This window comes from Pelodiscus sinensis, chromosome 1 (genome assembly GCF_052426305.1).
Source record: "Pelodiscus sinensis isolate ZL-2025 chromosome 1, ASM5242630v1, whole genome shotgun sequence".
NCBI lineage: Eukaryota > Metazoa > Chordata > Testudines > Trionychidae > Pelodiscus > Pelodiscus sinensis.
In genome coordinates, this window is record NC_143052.1 from 212,782,796 (window position 1) to 212,807,911 (window position 25,116).

Below are 25,116 nucleotides of genomic sequence, written 5' to 3' on the forward strand. Positions count from 1 at the left end.
TGTCTAACTCTCTGTCTGATGCAGAAGGGTGACACCAAAGTACGTGCCAAGAAGAAGCCATCAGTGCCTAAGAGTAGACACCCCAAACTATCAAGGAAACAGGCTTGGGAGTAGATTGCCTCCTGGATGAAGGAGATGTGGGTGTCACCATTTCACAGAACTCTGGGGGGTGGGAAATTAATAGACATTAGCCCCATACTTGTGTAGTGTAAAGGAAATAATGTGATAATGAAAACAGAAACAGAAACAGGATCCCCGCAGTGGCCACAATTTCTGAAGGGGTATACATAAAGATAATATAGAAATCATATAGAAGTGATAAGATTAGGTTAAGAGAAATTAGCATGCTTCTACAGCATGACAGTAAGGATCAGATAAGAATATTAGATAGGCCTATCCCCTGAGTTAACTGACTTGCTTACCAAAGCTTCTGCCATAAATACCATGTCATCCACATGACACAAATAATTCTATAAATAATTTAGAATTACATTGCTGCTGAACTTCAGCCTTCTAATTGTCTACACTGCCAATTCCTGACTAATGATTGGTCAAATGGCCAGGCAGGCAATTCAGACACCTCTGAGCAAGGACCAAGAATAATTATGGGTTAATGCAATATAAAACAAAGAAATAAGTCTGAGGCTTCTGAAGACAAACCTGGGAAGTTCCATTCCCTCCCTACCCCCATCTAATTGTTTTATCAATACTGGATTAAATATTTTTTCTAATTGGGACTCCAGCATTCTGGAGCCCAACAGTAAATTATTTTTAATTATATTGTAGTCTGTCACTAAACTTTTTTTCCTTTCATAAGCCCTAAGTCCAACCCTAATAAAATAAAATGAATGCACTCTCAAGAACTGTCTTTAAGAGCTATGGATTTATTGCAATAAAATTATGATTTACCCATCTTTAGGATGCAATTTGTAGTAAATATGAACAAATATTTATATTCTGTGTGACCAAATTTTACAGTTAATCAGAAAACAATCACCTGTTCTGATTTAAGGGAAAATATTGCATGTTTCCTGATTGCCATGTAGGGGATCTGATCATGATCATAACTATAAACCAATGTGTAATAAAGTTCAGGAAGAAATGAGCAGAAGACAGCAGTGCCTGCAGAAATCAAGAGGAGACTAGTAACTTGCACTAAGCTGCAGAATTGTAATTTATTGAGATGGCTTTTTTAATCAATTTCCTATCAGGTATGAACTCCATTTTCAAAATCCTTTTATAATCTTCATGAAAAATACAGGCTTGAGCAGTCTGATTTTATTCTTGCCAAGGTAAAAAAACTCTAGAAGAGAATACCTAGAAAATGAGCAGCAGTTTTTGTAAACCTACAATAGAACAAAATTGATAATATTTAAATATGGGATTTTCACATTATTTGCTGAATAATATATTCTTATGAACAAGGACAGACTGAGGGACATGATTTAAATTAGGTATCAGGTGTATATTATTAAGAGCTAAGTGCAACAGCTGTAAAATGATGAGTAGCACAAATCAATCTCTGGCATCTCCTTCCTATGTCTTCTTTTTTTATTATTTTATTTAATCCTAATTGCATGTGAATATAATTGTCTTTGTCCCAGCAATGGCTTTGTCTGAACATGTGTCACTTATGGTTTATTTTTAAACTAAATCCAAACCTAAGGCATTTAGTCCTCCAATTTAGCTTTGTTAATAATGGAACATGCAAGTATAAAGCAGCCTGTGTGTGAAGTATTATTGTCAACCACTACCACCCAGTTGCAACTATTTTTAAATTCGCTGGTGGGATTTTTCTTATAATGATTCCAGGCTTTCAACAGAGCTTTCCCCAGTCAGGTTCTGATTTTAAATGCCACTTTATATCAAGGGCTAAAGGGTGCCTAATCTTTATCCAAGATAGGGGAAAGGCATAAAGAGCTATAACTTATCACCTTGCATTGCCAGCACAAAAGACTGGTGGAACTGCAAGCCCTTGTGCTCCAAGGAGCACCGGGATCATTCCCCTGTTACCCCCTTTCATGTGCACAAAATGTAAGAGAAATGGAGTTGAAATAGGGCTGTGGCTCTGCTCCCCAACACGCAAGTCTGTATAACTGGTTGGCTATACAGAGCTAGTAAGCTGCACCCTGCAAAGGACTGTTACAGCAGGTACATGGAGGCTAGCCATCTCCGGGCTCAAGACTCCTGGGCTGTCTGATTTTCCCTTTGGGTCAGGGCAGCTCTGTACCTCTCACTGTAGGATGTGCCTAAATGGCATAATGGCCATGGCTTCTGGTTTTCCACTAATCTGCCAGAGTACATCACCTGTCATTCCGTATTTAACATGCCTGACTCCACCCAGCTTCTTTTCCATATTTGGAAAATGGGCTCTTGATGCTTGAGGAATAAATGCCTATTGAGGAGGATGAGTTCTTAACAGGAAAAACCATCATTCTTTACGGAGATGGACCCTTAGGATCCTTATCAGCATTTGATGTTGGTGGTTCAGGTGCTTCTCTGATTCCTTACATTAGTAGAGAAAGTTTATTTTGTTGCTCACTTTTTTCCTGTTACTTTCTTTCATTCCAAAGTGTTTGGGTTTCATTACAGCCTAAACTTTTAGGGAATTCTTTGCAACACATTGTTCTGTTCAATAAGAATTCAAGCACAGCAGATATTAAACAGGCATGTTGTTATAAAATGATATCAGAGTATGTAGCTTTATTACATAAGAACATAAGAATGGCCGTACTGGGTCAGACCAAAGGTCCATCCAGCCCAGTACCCTGTCTGCTGACAGTGGCCAATGCCAGATGCCCCAGAGGGAGAGAATCAAACAGGGAATGAATCAAGCGAGCTCTCTCCTGCCATCCATCTCCACCCTCTAACAAACAGAGGCTAGGGACACCATTCCTTACCCATACTGGCCAATAGCCATTTATGGACTTAACCTCCATGAATGTATGTACTTCTCTTTTAAACCCTGTTATAGTCCAAACCTTCACAACCTCCTCAGGCAAGGAGTTCCACAGATTGACTATGCTCTGTGTGAAGAAGAACTTCCTTTTATTTGTTTTAAACCTGCTGCGCATTAGTTTCATTTGGTGGCCCCTAGTTCTTATATTATGGGAACAAGTAAATAACTTTTCCTTATTCACTTTCTCCACTCCACTCATGGTTGTATATACCTCTATCATATCCCCCCCTCAGTCTCCTCTTTTCCAAGCTGAAAGGTCCCACTCTCTTTAATCTCTCCTCATATGGGACCCATTCCAAACCCCTAATCATTTTAGTTGCCCTTCTCTGGACCTTTTCTAATGCCAGTATATGTTTTTTGAGATGAGGAGAGCACATCTGTAAGCAGTATTCAAGATGTGGGCGTACCATGGATTTATATAAGGACAATAGGATATTCTCTGTCTTATTCTCCATCCCTTTTTTAATTATTCCTAACATCCTGTTTTCTTTTTGAGTGCCGCTGCACACTGCATGGAAATCTTCAGAGAACTATCCACGATGACTCCAAGATCTCTTTCCTGATTAGTTGTAGCTAAATAGCCCCCATCAGATTATATGTGTTGCTGGGGTTATTTTTTCCAATGTGCGTTACTTTACATGTATCCACATTAAATTTCATTTGCCATTTTGTTGCCCAGTCACTAGTTTGGCGAGATCTTTTTTAAGTTCTTCACAGTCTGCTTTGGTCTTAACTACCTTGAGCAATTTAGCATTGTCTGCAAACTTTACCACCTCACCTCTTATCCCTTTCTCCAGATCATTTATGAATATGTTGAATAGGATTAGTCCTAGGACTGAACCTTGGGGAACACCACTAGTTACCCCTCTCCATTCTGAAAATGTACCATTTATTCCTACCCTTTGTTTCCTGTCTTTTAACCAGCTCTCAGTCCATGAAAGGATCTTCTCTCTTATCCCATGACAACTTAATTTATGTAAGAGCCTTTGGTGAGAGACCTTGTCAAAGGCTTTCTGGAAATCTAAGTACACTATATTTACTGGATCCCCCTTGTCCACATGTTTGTTGACCCCTTCAAAGAACTCTAATAGATTAGTAAGACATGATTTCCCTTTACAGAAACCATGTTGACTTTTGCCCAACAAATTATGTTCTTCTATGTGTCTGACAATTTTATTCTTTACTATTGTTTTAACTAATTTGCCCGGTACTGATGTTAGACTTACCGGTCTGTAATTGCTGGGATCACCTCTAGAGCCTTTTTAAAATATTGGCATTACATTAGCTATCTTCCAGTCATTGGGTACAGAAGCTGATTTAAAGAATAGGTTACAAACCATAGTTAATAGTTCCGCAATTTCACATTTGAGTTCCTTCAGAATTCTTGGGTGAATGCCATCTGGTCCCGGTGACTTGTTACTGTTAAGTTTATCAATTAATTCTAAAACTTCCTCTAATGACACTTTAATCTGTAACGAGTCCTCAGATTTGTCACCTACAAAGGACGAGTCAAGTTTGGGAATCTCCCTAACATCATCAGACATGAAGACTGAAGCAAAGTATTCGTTTAGTTTCTCCGCAATGACTTTATCGTCTTTAAGTGCGCCTCATGTATCTCAATCGTCCAGGGGCCTCATTGGTTGTTTATCAGGCTTCCTGCTTCTGATGTACTTAAACAACATTTTGTTATTACCTTTTGAGTTTTTGGCTAGCTGTTCTTCAGACTCCTTTTTGGCTTTTCTTATTACATTTTTACACTTAATTTGGAAGTGTTTATGCTCCTTTCTATTTACCTCACTAGGATTTGACTTCCACTTTTTAAAAGATGTCTTTTTCTCTCTCACTGCTTCTTTTACATGGTTGTTAAACCATGGTGGCTCTTTTTTAGTTCTTCTACTATGTTTTTTTAATTTGGGGTATACATTTAAGTTGGGCCTCTATTATCGTGTCTTTGAAAAGTGTCCATGCAGCTTGCAGAGATTTTACTTTAGTTACTGTACCTTTTAATTTCTGTTTAACTAACCTCCTCATTTTTGCATAGTTCCCCTTTTTTAAATTAAATGCCACAGTGTTGGGCTGCTGAGGTGTTCTTCCCACAACACGAATGTTAAATGTTATTATATTATGGTAACTATTTCCAAGCGGTCCTGTTACAGTTACCTCTTGGGCCAGATCCTGTGCATCACTCAGGACATCTTATTATCTGGCACAAAACTTTATAGGTATGTTTTATAGTCCATAGACAGTATTAATATCTGTCAGCACAGAATACATGTAGAATGATGAATGTGAATACAAAATCACATTTTCTACAACATTACATTTTCCTAGGTTACCCAGTGTGTCCTTGGCTGTGGTAAGTCCCTTGTCCTGCCATTGTAAATGGTTTGTTGCCAGAAATGCGTGATAATACTGAGAGCCATTTGGATGCGAATTTGTGCTCAGATGATTGGTCCTCCAGGGAGAGTCATAAATATTAGTCATCTGTCCTTAATTTCATATAGCATCTACAGACATAGAGGGAAAAGGGTTGATGTGTACAGCTCTTCCTGCAGCAATTCAGAAAACTCACCAGCTAGGGAAGAATAATAGAGGGATCATAGCCTGAACATTTTTTTCAAAAAAAATGTTGGCCCTCCTGAGCATGAATCCTCCAATAAATCTCCCACCCCCATTCACACACACTCCAAGTTATGGTTATTTTTTTCTCTGAATGACATTTTAAGGATGGACTGACAAACCCATCTGTCCTCTCATTCACAGTAACTCTTGTTTGTGAGAACTCTCCACATGCTATGCTATTTTCTGGTGCAGAACAGTTCGTTTTTTCTTTCTGCCTTCCTTCCGAGGAATATGTGGGCCTCCTACTAGCCCAAGATTTGTGACCTTCTGAACAGTTCTATAGTCTTGCTTAGCCAGGAGGCTGCAAGTCTTTGTGATTGAAGAATCTTAAATTGAAGGCACAACAGACACTCAATTTAACATTTTTAATTAAAAAGGAAAGCCATGAGCAAATTTGACAAACCAATTCAGTCCACACTGAAAGTCAGAACAGTATACTAAGTCCTTCTGACATAGAGTTAATCCCTAGAATAAGGGACTACTAATGGTAAAGTCAACACAACCTTTATTGTAATGAAGCATACATGATGCTATAGGTACCTGTTACATATCATGAGTAATTCTGTAGTATTAAATGCTACAACCCTAACACATAACACATAAAGGGATCAAGGTAAATATTCTTAGCAGTAGAGACATCACAGTAATTAATTTCAGTCCTGATTAAGGACAGTACATAAGGCCCTCAGAATAGAACTGCCATATCGACCTTAACTGTAAAATATACTGCAGCATTACTTATTTATTTATAATGCAAGGGAGAAAAGGGAATTGCTAACCAGGTAGCATGAATCTTCAGGGAACTCACCTTGTTAGCAGATGTTCGAACCCTAAAGAGAGGTACTGACTAATTCCTGCTGACTCATTGTAACAGAAGTTAATCATGAACCTCATCCTGGATATAAGGGAAATGTGTATGTCTCTACCAAGGCAAATGGAGTTAGATCAGAGAGATCTAGGACAATCTTAGTAACAGACAACTTTAGGAAGAAAGCTTGAACTGACGTTTATTTTTATTTGACTTAACAATATAGCCATTTCCTAGTAAGTTTGAATGACAAACTATCTGGGAATTCTACCAACTTACATACTGTAACCTTACAATTACAACCGTAAAATCTTGAGTATAATGTGCACTTTTTTCCCATTTTTTTTAGCGTTAAAGTCAGGATGCACATTATTCATTGGAGGGTTTTTTTAAGTTTTCATTTGGTGGTTCTGCAGCAATTAATTAATCGCAGGACACCAGAGGTTAAGTTGATTTTTATTAGCATCAACAAGCAACAATATACACAGTTTCAAAAAGGTAAGTTAAACAAATGAAATCAACACTGCAGCGCAAACAAGCAAATACTGGTATGTTAATTGATCATCTACTCATCTTCAAAGCCCTTGAATTCGCTTTTGTTAGAATCTTCCTTGAACAGTTGAGCAATATCTCCCGGGGTATAGTCTTCAACATCTTCATCCAGGTAATACAAATCATTGTCATTTTTGCATACCGGTAATTTGCCCTCGGCCGATTCATCATCACTCGGATCTACCCACAGGGCATCATCCTCGCTTCCATCCATAGCATTAGATATGCTGCATTTCAGAAACCCCTTCCTTATCATAGCGGGATCACGTTCAAGCCAGACATCTGCTATCCATTCAGTAACATCTTGCAGCGTTGGTGTTCGCATACGTCCACCTACAGTAAATGTATGTTCACCTTCCAACAACCAGGTGTTCTATGTTCTGCGTAGTGCATCTTTCATTGGCTTGTTAACTGTCATGTCAAGGGACTGCAACATTTTGGTCATTCCACCAGGAATAATTGCCAAGTCTGTTTTGTCCTGCTGAAGCCTTTTCTTGACGGATGGCATACGATGACACCAAAATGCATCCAAAACTATTAGAGACCGCTTTCTCATAAGTCCACCTGGTCACTTCACCCAAACTGTCGGTAGCCAATCAAGCATTAAAGCTTCATCAATCCAGCCTTTAGGGTGAACACGCACGTGAACAGTGTTCGGGAAGATTATATTCCTTGGCATTGTCTTACGCTTGAACAAAATATAAGGAGGCAGCTTTGTTCCATTGGCCATACAAGCAAGCATTACGGTAAACCTAGACTTTTCATGGTCTGTGGTAGCAATGGAGACTGTCTTGGGACCTTTCAGTTCAAGCATTCTTGTCATAGGGATTATCGAAATTTAATGGTGTCTGGTCTACATCACCAATTAATAAAAGATCGTAGCAGTGCTGCTTCCATAGCTTTATGATAAACTTTTGGAACTGCAGTAACTTGGTGTCTGAGTCCATTGGTAGCCTTTGTGCGATTGTTGTTTGGTGTCAGACCGATAGGCCATGGCAATTCATGAACCGATTGCACCAGCCATATGAAGCTTTAAACTCAGCTGTGTTAGTGCACGTTTTGGCAATGGTCAAAGCCTTCATTCTAACCTCCGCAATACTAACACCACCGCCTTGCTGTCTACACTCTGCAATCCATTCAACCAGCTTGGCCTCCAACTCAGGATATGCAGCGCTTTTACCTCACTCAGCCCTCTTCATCCTAGGCAGCGCTTGCAGGCGCTCTTTCTGCTGTCTCCAAAGCCGAAGGTTAGACACTGCTGTGTTATCATGAGCCTCAGTATAGCTAACAACTTCCAGTTTTTCAGCGGTCGTGTAAGATCGCCAACAACTCATGACATCCCAAAGAGAGCATGGAATGCCGCACACTATATACTCGTGCACTCATGCATGATTACCTGGCAGTACAAAAAGGCAAGACAAAATACGGCAAAGTCGGGGTGCGTGCTATAGATAAGAGTTCAGTTTATTCAGGGTTTCTGATGTTTAAAAGGTAGGTGCGCATTATACTTGAGATTTTACGGTAATTGTGAAGGCAGTAAAACTAGCAACAATTTAATTGCTGTCTTCTATATCCATGTCGGTTAAACACTAGCTAAATTTTGGCTGCTTTTAGAAGTATGTGACAAATACTCATCTGCATGCTCAACTCCCTTCCATTTCTCTATCCTTGCCTGCACAAGAAACAGAAATAAAATATACTGTCAACTTAAAAAATCCAGGGACTGATTCTCTATCTCCCTGCAACTTGTACGGTCATGTTCATTAGTGTAAAGTGAGTGGCTGTTGGGAATAAATGCTACCAATTGATTTTACATCTATACTGCACTTATTTCCCAGTGGAACAAAGAGTCACATAAGGTGCACGGAAATTAAGAATCAGCTCTCCAGTGCTGAGGCTGGAAGGCTCAGAACTTGACCCATATATGTTATTCCATTTGTAAAGTTCACATAACTATTAGCTATACTATTTAACAAAGCAAATAGTATTATTATGAATTATTATTAATAATAATAATGAATCAGGAGCCCATAAGCCATGAGCTCCTGCACACATGTATTAACATATATTAAGCTCACCACTAAATGAAGTGCCCTATAGTATGAAAATTGTTCTTGGTAAGGACAGAGGTTATGTTTCAAGCTTGTGCATTTGTACTAGAAATACAGTTTTAAAATATCAAACTCATGGCCTTTTAAATGCAGATTGACAATAAACAGATACAATACTCAACTATCCTGCATTCATAGGGGATGGACTAAATGATCTATGATATTTTTGACACTTCTAGTTTCTGTGATTTTGCTTATCAGTTGTTTATACGTATAGAGGTTTTACCTGGGTTGCCCACATGCATAATTCACTCTTGTAGCTCTTTTTCAATATGCAACTGAAGTGACCATTTCACGGTATTTTGCTGGAGAACTGACAATGTGCTGAAACATATTGATATGCCATGTGACATCTGTTACTTCAGGACAATTGGGATTAACAACAGGCACCAATTTCAAAAGATAATAATAAAAAGATATCTTAACAATGAGGACATCTGCACAGAGTCATGAGCACTGAATTTTGTTATTTACATGTGATATTTCCATCTTTGTATGTATTTCTATGTTATTTGTTTCATTGTGTATTTATATTTGGTATCAAAATAAAAATAAAGTTAATATAGTGAGGACTTCCTGCTCTTTTTTTATTCTGCCACATTAGGAGGTTTATTCTGTAATATACCTCCTAATGCCTTCAAGTTACATAGGGCATCCTGAAAAAAGCATAGGCCTAGAGAAACACTCATGTTCAGAGGGGCCCAAAGCTTAGGTATTAGGTTGCTCTCTTTCAAAATACACATCTTTTGTTTTCTTAACTAAGGGTATGTCTACACTGTATGGTATCTCAAGATGGCTACCCCCGTGTCTACACAAACCACCCATTATTTCAAAATATTTTTCAAAATAACAGTCACGCTATTTCACCATGCCAGTAAACCTCGTTGCATGAGATGACTCTCAATAGCATGTTATTTTGAAATTTGGCACTGTGTAGATGCACCAAATTTTGAAATAGTTTCAAAATAAGATATGCAATTTGTGTAGCGAAAATTGCATATCTTATTTTGAGTTTAGGGTGCTGTGTAGACACACCCTAAATTGCTTAACATGTAATGGAGGAAAGTATAGAAAAGGAAACATTTAGATAGAATGTCAAAGGAAAGTCTCAAGAGTGAGGTCTATCAGGTTGCAGAATGCCAAAGGGAATGGTGGAAACTGCATCACTGGAGCCATTACAGCTGGGCATAACAGAGGAGAATATACTGTGGGAAATAATCCTGCACTAGCTGGGAAGATAGGTTTATTGTGCACTATAACACATCAATCTCTGATATTTAATTGTTCTGATATTCTTATACTTGTCTACCGCACTAATTGTTAGAAGCTTTATTGCACAAATTATCATTAGATGAGTTATTTTTGTGGAATACATATGAAAATTTTGTTTTAGTGGTTGTGATACCACTAAAACAGTGGAGTTGGCCAGCCCAAATTTATTTTCATTTTTTATTCAGTTGCTGGGCCTATTCAGTGAATACACTACATTCTATGATGTATTTTTTGTTACTAAAGTGACAGCTAATGTAGTTTAACTTAGTGATCTACCTATACATATTACAAATTATTAGTTGTCAATTAAACATCTTGGTAATACACATAATTACATGTTTCAAGTAACAGACCTGTAGGTTGACATGCATTCACAAGCTAATTAGTACTTCTGGCAAATTCCTAGAAATAGAGTATTAAAAGTAGCTGTAACGTCAGGCTTTGACCCAGAAGTTTCTCTCCCCGCAACTTGTCCTTAGTGACTTTTCCACTTTTACACATATATATGTTTCTTCTGAAAGGGAGAGTATTTTGAATTCTAGATACGACTCGTGCACCTTCCCTGGGTAACTTCCTACCAGTTCTCACATTGGAGTGTCATCAGGCTCCACAATGCCAGTCTCCTCCTGTGACTCCGCCAGGTCTGGAGGCTCAATTCAGTCTTCTGGGTCTCTGATTACTGTTGTCTGAGCTTCTGGCTGGTCCACTTTTGGAGCTCCTCCAGCAGGTCCTTCTTCTCCAGTAGCCAGCACAGATTGTGCTGAACTGCTCCCTTTTATAGTACACCAGCTCTTGGAGAATACTCAGTGCAGCTGAGAGGTGATATTTCCTCTGCCCACAGGGCACCAAGCCCTCCTTGCCCAGTGTGGGGTTGCATACCCCATCATTACCCCTTGGTCACCTCTTTTCCAAGCTGAAAAGACCTAGTCTAATTGACCTCTCCTCAAATAGAAGCTGTTCCATACCCCTAATCATTCCATTCTGAAAACTGATCGGCTACGTCTACATTGGCCCCTTTTCCGGAAGGGGCATGGTAATTTTTGAAATCGCAATAGGGAAATGCGCGGGGGATTTAAATATCCGCCGCGGCATTTAAATAAAAATGTCCGCCGCTTTTTTCTGGCTTTTAGAAAAGCCGGAAAAGAGCGTCTACACTGACCCCGATCCTCCGGAAAAAAAGCCCTTTTCTGGAGGATCTTATTCCTACTTCAAAGTAGGAATAAGATCCTCCGGAAAAGGGCGCTTTTTCCAGAGGATCGGGGCCAGTGTAGACGCTCTTTTCCGGCTTTTCTAAAAGCCGGAAAAAAGCGGCGGACATTTTTATTTAAATGCCGCGGGGGATATTTAAATCCCCCGCGCATTTCCCTATTACGATGTCTGAAATTAACATGCCCCTTTCGGAAAAGGGGCCAATGTAGACGAGCCCCACAAGTTTTTAGGTCAGGTTTATTAAGAAAAGATTTACCTGAGGCATCTAAACTTTTAAGGTCCTGTGACTCCACCATACCTAAAAATATTCCTGTTTTTTCCTACCTTAATTTGATGGATCTCCTAATGCAATGGAATGGAAAAGAATGGACACATTGCCTGCCTGTTCTCTCCATCTTTTGGTAGCAAATCTGCTCTACCTTTAGTTTCCATTTAGTCCATTTTGTTCCCCTTTTGGTAAAAGTTCTCTGCAGAGGTTGTTGGGTTGCTTACTTACAATTACTTGTAGTAGGATTGGACCTCAATGCCCCAACTGAGATTACTTCTTATTATGCTAACAGCTGTACAAATACATAATAAAATTTCCTTCCCTTTGTAATCTAAACAGGCAAGCCAGACAAAGGTTAGGAGGGAAAATTTCAGCTAACTTGGCACTGGTGTGATTAATGCAGAGGGGTTGATTTAGCTTCTCTTGTTAAGACAAGCTAAGTCGCTGGCAGAGTTTTCTCTTGTCGACGTCTGTACTCCACCTCCCTGAAAGTAGGTGAGCATGTACCATTGATACAGTGCAGTGTAGACACCATTATAAGCTAACTGAATTGAGATAATTTAAGTCATGTAACTTATGTATCTGAAGTAGCCAAACTTAGGTTGACTCACAGCATTAGCGTGGACCAGCCCAGAGGTATGGAATAGTAAAGCAACTAGCCCAAGGTCTCAGCTTCAGCCTCGAATAGAAGATATATCTCCTGAATCTCAGTCCAATACCCTCCACCTTAAATTATGCTGCTTCCCTGTCTTACTTATCATACCTGCTGCCTCTTAGCCTTACGCCAGGGGCTCTCACCAGGAGCTCTAGCTAGAGATGAGGACTCCGTAGCGTTAGGTGCTGCCCCAAACAGATTATAAAACCAAGTGAATGGTATGCTTCCTGGGTAAACTCCCAGAGCACTTTTCCTCCTTTGCCACAATCCCACACTTCAGAAGAAGGCCTTCTATAAAGCCAGTAGGGAGACAGCAGTGAAGAAACCGAAAATCCATTTCCCTGAGATAAGGGAAATGGAAGGGGAGATGGATGACACCAATAAGGCTGGTGCAGACCTTGACTGTTCACTACAGGACCCAGGACTGGAACCCACAGTAGAGAGTGGACCTTGGTTCTCCTACCAACCACTACAGAATGGTGGTGTCAAGGGCAGTAGATATGAAGTTTGCAGGAGCAACTACAGGAATATCAGTCAGGAGAGAGAGGATTCACTGATGCTGCTTATTAAAAGAGACTTTGAAAGACTATCCTGGAGGGAGAAACTGCTTAGATACTGAGCCTAATGGGCCGAGTCACAAAGAGGAAACTGCAGCTCCTGAAGTAAGAGATGGGCTGCACAGCATGAGAATGTGAAATCGCATCTACAAAGAAGGGGTTGATTAATCGCCAGAATGGCCAGGAGGAAGTATTGTCCAGCAGTGAGTAGGGAATCCTCTTCACAGCTCAAGATGCAAGTCTGGCCTGGCAAAGAGAGCCTTGCAAAACAAGAAACTTTCTAGTGCCCTGCAGAACGTCACTCAGGTGCAAGAGTCAAAGTAAGCAATGCAATATGAACTCCCTACCCATAATCCCCCTTAACAAGAGAATGTGTAGTTCACGAGCTATTACTGTGTACTTCAAGACAGGAAAATTAGATATTATCAGTGCTAGTAGAGAGGAATTTTATAACTACAAGAAAGTGAGTACAATGACCTAGTCTATGATAACAGTCCCCATCATATCCTTTGTTACCATGTAGGCTCCCTCGTCTGATATTAAATGGGGAATTTAGTGATCTCTTATCTAATAAAGTGAAACTTCCATTTAAGACTATCCCAATATAACCTACAACTCACTGATAAGTTTCACCTCTTTCCCCACACACCTCAAACCCAATTACTGTACTTTAAAAATATTATGTCCCCTAATTAGAGAGATCTCATAAGGGAAATATGCACAAGATATAAATAAACAAATAACCATTTTACTTGCTTTAATTAACATACTCATTAGTCCATCAAGTACTTTGTTAGTAGTACAGGTGAAACTGTTCACAACACTAAGCGAAAGCAGCAGAAATGGATTGCTATGCAAATCCATCAGTTCCTGCTGCTCTTAGGCTCTATCATGCTCCTTTGTACTCTAGTTTCCATATACAATAAGTGTATATTGTCAACAAGTGTATTTTGGAGTTTAACTCAGATAAATATGTAACATAGTCTATGTATTACAATGCAAGACAATATAGGATGTCATCGGTGTGTTTAATACATTTCTGAAACCATATAGCACTCCCTGGTAAACGCTGCCTGCTATTAAGGTTGTCCAACTCTTCCTATTACAAAACCATATGTGAAACTTGCAAATCTTCAATCACGGCAACGGAAATTTTTCATACTAGATGTCTGCCTCCAGTTTAATATTTCTTTGGAAAGCTTCGGTCAAAGAGGTTCAGTCATCTCAGAGAACAGGACTAGGGAAAACTATATTGTTTTGCCATTTTCAATGTTCTGGTGATCTTTTCTTTGAGAATATCTGCTGCCTTCCTGCTTTGGAGAAGGGACTTGACACTTTCCAGTGGAGAGGCTTTTGTGTCAGTAATGTGCCTAAAGCGGCTCCTGTGTAAATCCAGATACGGCTAATTAAAAAGCCTTTGAAAACTTTCAGTTCACAAGTGCTCAATAGAGAATTCAGCATCTTAAAAACTCTGTCGAGTTCATCCTAACTGAGCATGCTCCATCCATCACCAAACTGCGCATGCCCATCTGTAAGGAGTGACTGAGCATGTTCTCACACAGGGCTAGAAAAGTGAAGCCAGACTTTCTGTGTAATTTATGATACCTGGCCCACCCTGTCCAGAAACAGCACTGCGAGTAGAAATCTACTCTCTCCTGTGATCTCAGTGACTGCCCCCGCATGGAACCAAGCAGCATGGAATATAGCAAGGACAAGAGCTGGACCATGGAGGAAAAGCAGTAGATTGGGACAGAGAGTCAGGGATGGAGAAGAGACAGAATTGGACAGCTTGGAGGGGACAAAGGAAAAAGAGATGGCAATCGAGCTATGTCTACACAACAACGACTGTTTTTGCGCAAAAACCAGAGAAGCATCCACACCTCAAGCACATTTTTGTGCCAAAGAAACTACAGTAAATCGACAGGACAGAGGGGTTTTGCCAGTAGAATTATTCCTCTCCCCATGAGGAATAACTCCTTTTTGCTCTACAGCTCTTGTGCAAAAAAGCATGTGTGGATGCTCCATAGAAAAAGCACAGGTGCTCTGATGGCCATTCTGTGAATGGCCATCAGAGCTTTCTTGCACAAGAGTGTCCATGCAGTGTGAATGCTCTTTTGCGCAAAAGCACATCCCTTTTGCGATGCGCTTTTGAGGTGTGGACACGCTTTTGTGCAAGAAGTTTTTGTGGAAGATCTCTTCCACAAAAAGCTTCTTAAGCAAAAACCCTGCAGTGTAGACAAAGCCTTGGAGTATACTGGCTAAGGAGTCTATGTTCACCAGAGAACACTTCATATACTGGTATGGAATCCAAGATGTCTGAATGTGACCATTCCTCCATGGTCAGGAAAAGCTGACTACCTATTACTGCTGCAAGTCACAGCTCATTCAACAGAGTTATGTGTGGCTGATCTAAAGTTTGCAACCCTGCTGAAGAACCATGTGTTAATATAATGTCATTTGATAACATTTCTGTTAGTTTTTCAGGGTTTTTTTAATTTTATGCAATGAACCCTCACTATATTAAAATAATATTAAGGTTGCAAAGACAATCACTAAAAATTAGGAAATGCCACAATTGCAGTTGCCTCCCAGAATTAATTTAGCTCCCTTGTAATTACAGACACTATTATAATACACAAAGGTGGAAGGCAAATTAAGATTGCACAAGTGCAGCTTTAAATCAAGTATTTCCTAACTTTTAAGTGCTTGATTTTGCAACCTTAATAAAGTGCTGTAATAATACCTAGGCTCACTAGGTTACATTAAGTGAATAAATCTTAATGTACCTATTTGAGAATACATTTAAAACAGTATATTTATTTTAAAATGATCTGAAAGTTTGCTTTGGATTGGGTTTTGTCCTGTCTTTGTTATTGGTTTAGTTTTTTTACCTACCAAGACCTGAGATAACAAGGCTCGGGGTGTCTTAGGCAAGAGTTGTTGATACACCTAACAATCACTGTTATGTTCGGACCTGCATTTCTTGCAGTGCTTTATGGCATAGTGATCATTTGCACAAGGGGAATCAGCTCTAAGTGGAACCAATTTTCAACTATGTCATTATTTATTTATTTGTGATGTTAAAGCTTGCACATACCCGGGTAATGTCAAATTCACGGTTATCTGGAGCTATAAATCACAACAGCCTGGCTGCTTGTACCCCATACAGGATTGGACAAGCAGTGTTGCTGTTGCCACATTCCCCCTGGGCTTTCTACTGGGTCATCTTTAAGTTTGACAAATATTAAGGAAAACATGTATAATAGATGGTGACAAGAAGTTCCAGTTGAAGTAGTCACTGGGAAATAAGAAAAGCCAGAAATAGAAATCCAAATAATACAAAAATCCTAATCCCCTGAGTTCCCAGGGTAGAGCAATGTCATACTTATTATGGGAAGGACAGGCATAAGGGTATAGAGAAAGGGGCCTCAAGGGGATAGATACCAACTACAAGAGCATCTCAGCTCTAACTTTACTTTACTATTTGTATTCATTGATTTAGGTGTATGTGAAATCTGTCCCAGATTCTAAATACCTCACATCATTGGCATTTTAAATCACACCCATTTCAAATCACCAGTAATTCAGTTACTCACTCAACCATTCAGTTATTGATCTGCCCCACAAAGAAAATATTTTTTCATAGACTGAATGGTTTTGGTTTTTACCAACAGACGAACTGGATGCTGCTGATCTCAGCATCGATTTTTGTCTCAGGCCCCGGTACTGCTCTCCAAGTCCTTACCGGCCTAGGCTTTTCCCTTTGCCATTCCCAAAACAGGCTAATCACAATCCTTGCAAATCACAAAGGGTATGTCTACACTACCCCGCTAGTTCGAACTAGCGGGGTAATGTATGCATACCGAACTTGCTAATGAAGCCCGGGATTTGAATTTCCCGGGCTTCATTAGCATAAAGCCGGCGCCGCCATTTTTAAAAGCCAGCTAGTGCGAACCCCGTGCCGCGCGGCTACACGCAGCACGGGCTAGATAGTTCGAACTACGTAGCCATTCCGAACTATCTGTACTCCTCGTTCCACTACGTAGTTCGAACTATCTAGCCCGTGTAGCCGCGCGGCACGGGGTTCGCACTAGCCGGCTTTTAAAAATGGCGGCGCCGGCTTTATGCTAATGAAGCCCGGGAAATTCAAATCCCGGGCTTCATTAGCAAGTTCGGTATGCATACATTACCCCGCTAGTTCGAACTAGCGGGGTAGTGTAGACATACCCCAACCTCCTAAAACATTCCTAGTCCTTGCTACCACAGACAATATTGTAGAAGATAATCCTCTTCCTCTATTTTTTGCTCAGAGATGACCTGATGGGGTGGGAGGAAGAGGGAAAAAAAGGCTTTGGAATTAATTGTTGTTTACTGACAACTATAATGGAATGAAAAAATTCATAACCACCAAACACGTTGTTTTACCTCTTGCTTCTCCTGATCTATATATATTTTCCCATGAACTTTCTAAATGTTTTATACTTCTTCTTGGCTCCCTGTTCCAGACTTATCTCCTAACAACAAACTCCTTTAAAATTCCCCTTATCCCTCTCTCTACCCTTCTTGATGATGTTAGGATGAAATTTTCTGTCTCTCTTCCAATCTGTACCCTTCTAAGAGATGCTCTTCTCTCTCTCTCTCTCTCTCTCTCTCTCTCTCTCAGGCTATGTCTAAACTGCAGAGTTTTTGCGCAAAACTCACGGAGCATCCACACTGCAAGTGCGTTTTTGTGCAAGAAATTTTACAGTAAGTCAGAAGAAGAGAGGGGGTTTTGCACAATAGTTATTCCTCTTTCTACAAAGAATAAGCCTTTTTGTGCAAAAAAAGTGTGTGTGGACAGGAAACAGGTTTATTGCACAAAAACAGCCTATCGAAAGAAGCACAGTTGCCCTGGTAGCCATTCTGTTAATGGCAATCAGAGTTTTCTTGTAAGAGAGCATCCATACAGTCTGGATGCTCTCTTGCGCAAAAGCTTGTTGCTTTTCTGATGCACTTTTGCAGTGTGGACGTGCTCTTGCGCAAGAAGCCTGCAGTCTAGACGTAGACACACACACATTATGACTTGCTCTCTCTCACACACACTATGGCTTGCATGAAGGTTGTGGATGTTCAAGATCAGGCAGCAAAATGACACTGAAGGATGAACTCTGAACAATCCAGGCTCAGAACAGAAGTCTTCTCTACCAGTCATGTCCAGGGCTTTCTTCCACAGATGCCCGTCCTTCTCTAGTGGTATTTAAAAGTGCCATCATTGGCTTCTTATACTATTGTCTGCCTAGAATGCAGATGTAGCAGACACTGATTAACACCCCAGGTTTACATTACATATTTAGATTAAAATCAAACGCTTCTTTCTACCCTGAGCTCTCATTTTTCCTATTCCACTGGAGGGTAAGAGAGTGAAACCAGGGAGGGGAATGTTTTACATGATTTCTAGACATGCTGATTTTCAGACAGTATGAACAGCTCACTGCTCTGGGGCTAGATTGCAACATCAGAGGTAACTCATCTAATCACCATGCAATTGATTTCAGTTCATTTGCATGTTGTTGTACAACTGATTAAAGATTCTACAAACTTTTTCTGGTTCACGTGTTGGAAAACTAAGCAAATATCTAGGTGAGCTGATGTGCCCCAGAAGACCTCCACATACTGCCAGGGGTAGACATATCCCTGGATGTTGACCACTGCTTTTCTGGTTCTAAATAAAATAGAAAGAAAAATACGGTATTTTGTATGTTCTTGTCTTTTTTCTTGTCCCTTTTGCTTTTTCAATTGCCTTTTTCTTTTAAATGTGTAAGATACAACGAGTATGTCTACACTCCCTAGTTTTGTCAACAAAACTTATGTTGACACCCAGAAGTTGATAAAAATCACCAGAGGTTGTTCACTCTACTCCCTTTGCCAGCCACTGCTGGCATCCCCTGGGAAAGAGCTACTGCCCAGGAAGTGGCTGCAAGAAAAAAAACCTGGTTTCTGCATGAAGCCACTTGAACCACATTTGAGAAATATCGACTTAGGATGCCACACTAAAATAATGTGTAACAACAAACATTCTGGTAGTATTTATAGACAGAGGGTACGTCTACATTTGCTCCCAAGGTTCAAACTAGGGATGCAAATGTAGGCAACCAAAATTGCTAATGAAGCAGGGATTTAAATATCCCGCGCTTCATTAGCATAATCTCGCCTGCGTGCTATTCCGCTCACCAGCTGATTCGAACCAGGAAGTGCACTTCTCATTTTTTGAGGAGTAACGTTAGTTCGAACCAAGGGGTTTGGTTCGAACTAACGCATCCCAGAGCGCACTTTCACTTTCGAAACAGCTGTTGAGTGGAGTAACGCGCCGGCGAGATTATGCTAATGGAGCACAGGATATTTAAATCCCTGCTTTATTAGCAATTTTGGTCGCCTACATTTGCATCCCTAGTTCAAACTAGGGAGAAAGTGTAGACGTACCCTAACAAAACATGTAACTGGTAAGTGGGCTGTGCCCATGAAAGCTCATGATCCCATCTACATGTTTTGTTAGTCTATAAAGTGTTACCAGACCATTTGTTGTTTTTTAAGTTTATCCTGTACAGACTAACTCGGCTACCCCCTGAAGCCTTAGAATAATGTGATTCTGCACCACATCATGTTGACTAGTACTTGTGTGGGGAGAGAGGGAGGGCCACCCAGGCTATGTCTAGACTTCAGGCTTTTTTCGGAAGAAACTTTTCCAGAAGAGATCTTCCAAAAAACTTCTTCCAAAAGAGAACATCCACACTGGCCAAGCACCACAAAAAAGTGGTGCACTTTTGCGAAAGAGAGCATCCAGACTGATGGGACACTCTCTCGCATATAAGGCCACCCGGAACCACTTCAGGCAGGGCTTTAGGTCACCAGTTGCTTCCGAGTGCTCATGATGGAACCTTGCAGGGACATGCACTTAAAGGGACCCTCCTGGTCAACCATTTCTCTGTTTTTGCTGTGTGCTTGCTACCTCTTCGAGGGACAGCAAAGTTCTTGCAGTGTGTGCTCTGGTTGTCCAGCTTTTTTGGATGCCACAGCTTTTCTCTTGGGGTATGTCTACACTACCCCCCTAGTTCGAACTAGGGGGAGTAATGTAGTCATAGGGAGTTGCAAATGAAGCCCGGGATTTGAATTTCCCGGGCTTCATTTGCATGAAGCCGGCCGGCGCCATTTTTAAATGCCGGCTAGTTCGGACTCCGTGCCGCGCGGCTACATGCGGTACGGACTAGCTAGTTCGGATTAGGCTTCGGATAGGAAGCCTAATCCGAACTAGCTAGTCGGTGCCACATGTAGCCGCGCGGCACGGAGTCCGAACTAGCCGGCATTTAAAAATGGCGCCGGCCGGCTTCATGCAAATGAAGCCCGGGAAATTCAAATCCTGGGCTTCATTTGCAACTCCCTATGACTACATTACCCCCCCTAGTTTGAACTAGGGGGGTAGTGTAGACATACCCTTGGCACCATGGAGCCAGAGCTGCCCCTGGGCATGTGATGGCCTCACATGGCCAGGCTGCAGTTTCTGAAGCACTTTGTGCCAGCTCCCTTCCTGGTCCTGCACGAGCGTGAGTCAGAGCTCAGTCTTGGGACCCTCTCCCTATATGTGTGGTGAAAGGAGGGTTGGAGGGGAGGGGGCGTGGAGTGGGGGGGAAGCTCCATCCCTGGGGGGTTGTGCCATCCTGCCCTCACACAGCCCTGCTGCTGGGGGAGCAACCTCTTAGGGGGTGGATCCTGGGGTGTTTGAGGGGTAGAGGAGAGGCGAGAGCGGCAGGTACTTCCCAAGGGCTCAGGCGCACCTGCTCTCATTCTCTGTTTTGCTTGCTTGTTTGTCTCCTTCTGCAGGTTGTGAGGGTATCAACTCCATCCTGCTGTGGAGGGTTGTCTATCTCAGAGACCTGGACCCCATCGTGGCCGGATTTGCTGCCCTGGGGTTCCCAAACTGTGGTGGAGCAATTGATGGGACCCATATCCTGATCCGTGCTCCTCAACATTGAGCGGCCCACTGTATCAACTGCAAGGGCTACTTCTCAATGGTGCTGCAGGCCCTGGTTGACAGTTCACGGACATTTTTGTCGGGTGGTTGGGCAGGACACATGATTCCCACATTTTTCAGAGCTCCAGCCTCTATGGGAAGCTGGAGATGGGCACATTCTTCCCCCGCCATGAGTTTGCAGTTGGGGATGTGCAGATGTCATTGTGCATCGTGGGGGACGCAGCCTACCCCCTGATGCCATGGCTTATGAAGCCTTTTATCAGTCACCTGGATCCCAGCAGGGACCAATTTAATGCCTACCTCAGCTGGGCCTGGATTCAGGTCGAGTGCACCTAAGGCTGCCTCAAGGCATGGTTCAAGTGCCTCCTGACCAAGGTTGCCAACTGTCAGTAAATTTACGGGCAGTCCATAAAAAATTAGCCAAAATTGGACATGACCGTAAAGTCCATAAAAAAATTTAGGTGTCCGTAAATTTCGTAAAAATGCAATAAAATTTCAAAAAACAGCAATTATTCCACAGCAATAAAATTTCTTCTGTGCTGCTTCAGCCATTTTATTGCGGAGCGGCGGAAATTGGACGCTTTAGTTGTTTAGCTATCAGTGTTCAGATGTATGATCACAAAATGGAAAACTTCCAGGACCCTGACTAACTAAATGAAAGTGAGTTAAATAACATATTGTTCTTGTGACGTATGAATGACAATGATTACTTTTCACTTTTGGCAATCTTAATATAGTATAAAAATTATGTCCGTAAAAAAATTTGTCTGGCGTTAAATTTCCCATTTTGTCCGTAAATGAAATTTCTGTGGGTTGGCAATCCTGCTCCTGACCCGCCTGTAGGTGGGAGCACAACATCCCTGAGGTGGTGTCGGCATGTTGTGTCCTCCACAACATTGTGGAGAGGAAAGAAGAGGCCTTCCTCTGGGGGTGGAGGGCAGACACAGGCCTCAAGGGGAGACCCTTTGAGCAGCCACAGACAGCTGCCATCTGCCAGGCCCTTCAGGCTGGAGTGCGAATCCAGGAGGCCCTGAGGGAGTTTTTCTCAAGGATCCCAGTAACTCTCCCCAGGGCCTCCCCCCTATGGGCCTTTGGCTTGCTGCAGAGGAGGGCAGGGAGGGTGCATGTGGGGACACCCTATTTATTCATTAAGATTTTGGCAGGGACATAAGGAAGGTGCTGCACTTCCTGAATGCTACCACGAGTCACCACACACAACACAAGGCTGTTCCTTATTGACACAGTTTACTCCACAATGTTACAGTTGAGGTTGCTATTTGTCATTAGCTGCCAATACATCGGGGTAGTGTGGTCTGCTTGGCTTTTGGAGAGGGTTTTTTGGAATCCCATTATATACTGTGCGTATGTATAAGGTTAGGCTGATGATAACATTTGTCAACTCTGGATACAGAAAGCACAATAGACATTGTATGTTGTGATTGGAGCTAAATGCTAAACCACCTGAAATATAGAAGTGATATAATTTTTTTGCATCTTGCCAATGAGTGCAAGAACCATGTTCTATCAGTTCTAATCAATAACAAGTGAGCATATTAAACTGCAGCAATGCGTTGGCTTATCACAAGACTTCAGCTCCTATCACTTTATACAAAAAAAAGTACACTTTTTTCTAACTTTGTTTTAAATAAACACCAGCAAAACCATATACAAGGGTGTGATACTAATGGGAGTTCTCCTATTAAAGTATAAAATGAGAAACTGCAAATCAAACCTAAACATGAAAGATAAATTTATTCCACCACAGTATTCAGAATACTTTTCTTTTTTGCAGAGAATATTTTTCTAAGAGTAAAAGTCAGTTGCTTTACATTAGTGTCTATAGAACTCCAATCACAGAGCTGTCAAAGAAAGCTTGCTTGTTACTTTAAATAGATACTTGATGAATTGAAGCACCCTGAGGAATAATTACAGGCTATATTAAGAAAACAGGAGTTTAAATTGGTGAAGCTAAGAGTACACACTATTAAGTGCCAGAAGTCATATCAAATGAGTCGTTATTTCCTTTGCATCTATCCCTACCCTCTCCTCGTCTCTCTGTATTTTGTATTCAGAAAGAACAATAAAAAAAACTTTCAGTTTAAATGTCTTTTATTCTAGATTATGGGAAAAGCAGAAGAACAAGAAAGAGAAAAGTAAAGTCTCCCTCAGACAGCCTGCATCTGAACTGAATGCAGAATGGCAGCTTTCTTTGGTGAACTGAAGACTCCTACATCTACACAGGTGCAGCACAAAGAAAGCAAAATAATAGCTAGACATACACCCCCTTTCCTGCCTACAATAAATTATTCTGTGAGTCATTTATCCTGATTATACTTCTTAGACTGAGATTTTGAATGCTAATATGTCTTCCAGCAAGCTGAATCTGAATCAAAATCACTTGCAGAAATGGTCTGAGCTCAGTACACCTTAGGTCTTTTCCTACCTGCTTGGGGGTCTTTTCATTGACTTTAATGAAAATGGAAAATGGAATTTAATGGAATTTGGATCAAGGCCTGAGGTCATGTAAATACAAAATTCCTCATTTGAGTACATGAAAAGAGAAAGAGGGGAGCAGCACAAAGCACTTAGACTCTCAGTTTGGATGCCTCTGCTCTCACAAACCTGGCACTTCCTTTCCCAGTGTAGATCCCATTTTCACAAGATTTAGAAGTCACATCTGAACATACCCAAAACTCTTCTTTTCGTAAGGGGCCACGAGTTGGACACTCTGGAAACTTGCAGAGCTTACTGGCCTTTCTGTCGCCTTCCACTGGTTTCATTGGGAAAGGGATGCACCGGAACAGCTTTCATTTGGAACTCAGAAAAGTGATTTATTCTCATGGAGGAAATGCTTCAGACAGAGACATGCAAATCGCATGTAGAAGAAGAAAATGAACTAAGCAGAACTGCTTTTTAGTGGCAATGCTATAACAAAACAGTTCATTATTACGTGTATTGTGATAGTGCCCAGGGACCTCATTCAGATTTGCCTGGCACTACACTCCACACATACACATGATAAAATTATGGTTCCTGTCTTGAAGAGCTTATAGTCTATGGGTATGTCTACAAAACATCTAGGAAGTATAATTCCCACCTCCAATAGCTGTAAGTATGTTATTTCAGTGCAAGCTAGTGCCTAAAAATAGCAGTGTGGTTGAGGTATCAGGTGCTACCTGCTCAAATACTATCCCATCCAACCTACTGGGTACGTGCTTAAGCAGCTAACCCAAGCTGCCACCACACTGCTATTTTTAGGCAATAGCTCTAGTAGTATGTGTAGATTTGCCCACTTCCAATTGCTGATGGGAGACAATATGTGATGACAGAAAGAAACAACAGGTAAAGATAACAGGCAGGCAGGTGGGAACCAGTGTTCCCTGTAAGCTGAGCAGTTGAGCAGCCAACCAAGAGAGATTCAAATGCCACCCAGCTGATTTGCAGAACTCCCTCAGGACCCATAACAGGCAGCATATGTTTCTGCTGGTGGTGCACATCCACACATGCCTTAGTGCACATAACATTTATTCTGTAAGTGGATGGAAAAAATTAGAGGGAACACTGAACACAAAACACCACCGAGTTTATCCTGATGTAAATAATAATTAGTCTTCAGTTTAAACAAAGGAAAAATTGAGCACCAACAGTTACAAAATTAGGGTGCCTAATTTTACACATTTAAACTCATACTTAGACACCTGAACAAGACATTGGAAATTCAGAAATATTGAGCACCTGTAACTCCACTGGACTTCTATGGTAGTTTTGGGTACTCCTAAAAATTAGGCTATTTCTATTTTGGTCACTAAATATGAGTTACGGGAAAGAATGTTAGGTAATCAAATCTGAAAAATTTGCTCTATACACAAATATCCAAACATACCATACTCTTAGCTATAGAGTGTTTACATTTATAACAAAAAAACAGCATCAGGCAAGGAAATAATTTCCTAGACCAATATGATTGCTGTTGCAGCAATAATTTGGATTCAAAAGTGGGCAGTGCATCTTTCCATATCTCTCTCTCTCTCTCTCTCTCTCTCTCTCTCTCTCTCTTTCTCTCTCTCTTTTGGTCTTTGGCTTTTTTTATGTTCTTAT